The sequence below is a fragment of the Cebus imitator genome, unplaced genomic scaffold, assembly GCF_001604975.1.
Source record: "Cebus imitator isolate Cc_AM_T3 unplaced genomic scaffold, Cebus_imitator-1.0 Scaffold651, whole genome shotgun sequence".
Taxonomy (NCBI): domain Eukaryota; kingdom Metazoa; phylum Chordata; class Mammalia; order Primates; family Cebidae; genus Cebus; species Cebus imitator.
In genome coordinates, this window is record NW_016107966.1 from 38,558 (window position 1) to 41,940 (window position 3,383).

The following is a 3,383-nucleotide window of genomic DNA, read 5'->3' on the forward strand; positions in this document are numbered from 1 at the left end:
AAAAAAAAAAAAAAAAAAAAAAAAAAAAAAAAAAAAAAAAAAAAAAAAAAAAAAAAAAAAAAAAAAAAAAAAAAAGAGAAAGATACAAGTTTTTCCTTAGTTATGAAAAACGTTAAGACTTCCTATTTATTTAATAGCTTGAGGTATTACATTTAGTATATCAGTGTTACATGTTTTGGGGAAGCAAATAGTGTATAGCTTAAGTATAAAATAACTACAATAATGTTTTGCATGTATTTCATCGTAATGGAAGCGAAATTGCCATGTATTTTAAGACGACTACATACTATATGTGAAGTATTGTTTGCCTCTTTATTCGTTCATTTGTTTGAGACAGGGTCTTGTTCTCTGGCCTAGGCTGGAGTATAGTGGCACAATTATGGTTCATTGCAGCTTCAGCCTCCTGGGATTGGGTGATCTCCTGGCCTCAGCCTCCTGAAGAGCTGGGATGACAAGTGCACCGAACCGGGGCTGGCTAATTTTTCTTTCTTCGTTTTTTTTTTTTTAAGATGGGAGTCTTGCTCTGTCACCAGGCTGGAGTGCAGTGGCCGGATCTTGGCTCTCTGCAACCTCTGCCTCCTGGGTTTAAGCGATTCTCCTGCCTCAGCTTCCCAAGTAGCTGGGATTACAGGCATGTGCTACCATGCCCGGCTAATTTTGTATTTTTAGTAGAGACACGGGGTTTCTTCATGTCTGTCAGGCTGGTCTCGAACTCCTGACCTCAGGTGATCCACCCGCCTCGGCCTCCCAAAGTGTTGGGATTACAGGCGTGAGCCACAGCGCCCGGCCTAGACGGGGCCTTTTAAGTGACGTTAAAAATTGTACATAAAATGTGTTTTAGGATAATGCCTATTTTTCTTTGACCAAAGGCTTTGCTTCAGAGAATGTTTAGCCAGAAATAGAGGGGAGTTAAATCCCCTTTTACGTTTTTTCTATTTCCAATCTGAGGAGGAAAATACGTAGCAAAAGGACGCAAGAGCAACCTCGCTTCTTCTACAAGGCGAAGCAACATCAGGGTTGCCTGGCTGCCGCCGGGCTGCAACCCAGAAATGCAGGGTTAGGTGCGGAGAGTAAGGGATCGGCCAACTAACGTGACCTGGCTCAGAGAAACCCCGCCCCTGCCACCACCGCCCACCCATAAGGTCCTCCTCGATCCTCCCTCGCCCCTCCGCGCCGTCCTCACTGAAAGGGACAGGGCGGTGTAAATAGAGTAACAAGAGAGCGCACGCGAAGCCCCGCCCCTGCCGTGACGTCTGGAGACGCGACGCGCCGCCACGCAATGCAAATCGGGAAAAGGGGATGAGCTGGGCTGGCTTCCGTCCGGGTAGCCGAGGCTAATTCTCCCTTGAGTTCCTGGGAGATGGGCCTCTGGCAAGAAGGTTGGCGTTAGTGAAGCGCGCCTGGCGCCTCGGTGAGTGCGAGTCTTGGGCCCTGGTATGTGTTCTCTGGGAAGTCGTCCGGTGCGAACCCCGTCTCCTACCAGCTGCTGGTCACCCGGGAGACAAGCCCTGTCCTCGGAGAGGGGTGGGACAACTCCAAAAGGTAGAACCGGCTTGTGAAGAGGAAGGGCCCAACCTTGAGTCTTTTACGCCACTCACCTGGGGTTGCCCAGCGAGTTTCGTGTGGTTTTTCGGTTTTAAAAGGTGGCTTTGACCATTCTTCCCTTCTCTTGGTCACTTACACCCGACTTTGACCTCTTTCCTCTGCTTCCGTTTTAAAAATTTTCTGCCATCTGCTTACAATCCAAGGCCTTACTACAGCTCCTCAAACTGTTTCCCAGTTTTCTCCTCTTCCCCAGTCACACTTGATTTTAGTGAAGTTTAAGTATGTGTTTAAAGACCCTATAAGGTTATCAGAGTTAAAACTGTAGAAGCTTTTTTCATCCACCCCCCCAAAAAGTGCCTTCCATCCTAGAGTTGTGGGACAAGTTAATTTCACTGGCACTCCACCTTGGAAATTATCAGAATCCTTACTTGCAGTGATATGCATTTATATATAAAGCTACAGATCACCCTCCTGGGTTTATTTCTTGCCTCCGGTTCCTTCTGTGACCTTGAACAAGTCACTTAATCACTAACAAAATATTTACCTGACACGGCGGTGTTGCAGAGCCTAAGGAATTTAGTATTTGTTGAGAGATCTGAGGGTTTCAGATGAAAGGGATTTATATCTAAAGGATGTTACCTTTTCTGAATCTGCAAAGCATTCCTAGTTTTGTTAATATCCTGCTGCAGCTGTTAAAAATGCCAAGTGGTATTTGTTAAGGAAGTATTCCTGTTTTAGGCTTGTTCTGCTGCGGCTTTGCTTTGTAAGCAGATTTTACATTTCAGCCGATTCTGTTTAAGATTCGTTGGGTGAATGTCATTCATGATGGATTTGAGTAGTTTCTCGTTACAACATATCCCTGGACCAGTAAGATAGACATAATATCGATTGTATTATGTCTTTATCATGTTGATATGGCTGCCTTGAAATATGTATTCCTTTTCTTGTGATACGTTGGATGCAAATTTAATATTAGTAAAGATCCTGTAGTAGTAAAAAAAAAAAAAAAAAAGTACACCTGTCATTAATGAAATTTTGCACATATGCATGTATTTTTTTTACAAAACAAGGTATAAGAAAAACTATAATGTTTTAAAGATGCCTTTTTTTAGCATTTCATTTTTTAATATATTTACTTGAACTTTATTAATCATTATGGACATTCGTTTATTAACGTGGACATGGCCGGGTGCGGTGGCTCACGCCCGTAATGCCAGCACTTGGACAGATTACCTGAGGTCAGGAGTTCGAGAATGGCCAACATGGTGAAATTTCGTTTCTACTAAAAACACAAAATTAGCGGGGTGTGGTGGCACATGCCTGTAATCCCAGCTACTTGGGAGGCTGAGGCAGGAGAATCTCTTGAACCCAGGAGGCAGAGATTGCAGTGAGCTGAGGTTGCACCATTGCACTCTATCCTGGGTGACAGGAGCAAATCTCTGAGAGAATACAAATAAAAAATGTGGACATAATGAAAAAGAATTATAATGGCTTTTGGATAAGACAGTTGGAAAATAAAGCCAGTACATCAAATTTTTTTCATAAGTCTAACATTATACTTTATTATGAACTTTTTTATGTGCAAATACACTCATTTATAGAGGTGAAAGAAAAAAAGTCTTCAGGTATGTGTTGCTAATAAAATTGGATAAAATTAAGGAAACATTTAAAAAATGCCTTGTCCAAGTTACCTATTGCTGTGTAACAAATCACTCCAGATATAGTGGCTTAAAACTATAGTATTTCTCATGTTTCTCTGGCTTGCCTGGACTTAGCTAAGTGGTTCTCACCTAGAGTTTAATGCATTTGTATTCAGATAAGCAGCTGAGTTTAAGAGT

General features: G+C 42.5%; 1 protein-coding gene across 1 annotated transcript in view; it reads left to right on the forward strand.

Annotated features, from left to right (window-relative positions):
- The first annotated feature begins 1,268 nt into the window (after positions 1-1,268).
- The window catches only part of USP8 (ubiquitin specific peptidase 8), an 80,146-nt gene continuing 78,031 nt past the window's right edge, over positions 1,269-3,383 (forward strand). Inside the window, exon 1 of the mRNA XM_017517881.2 lies at positions 1,269-1,411. The gene's annotated coding sequence lies outside the window, so the exon portion shown is untranslated. The remainder of the gene's footprint in view (positions 1,412-3,383) is intronic.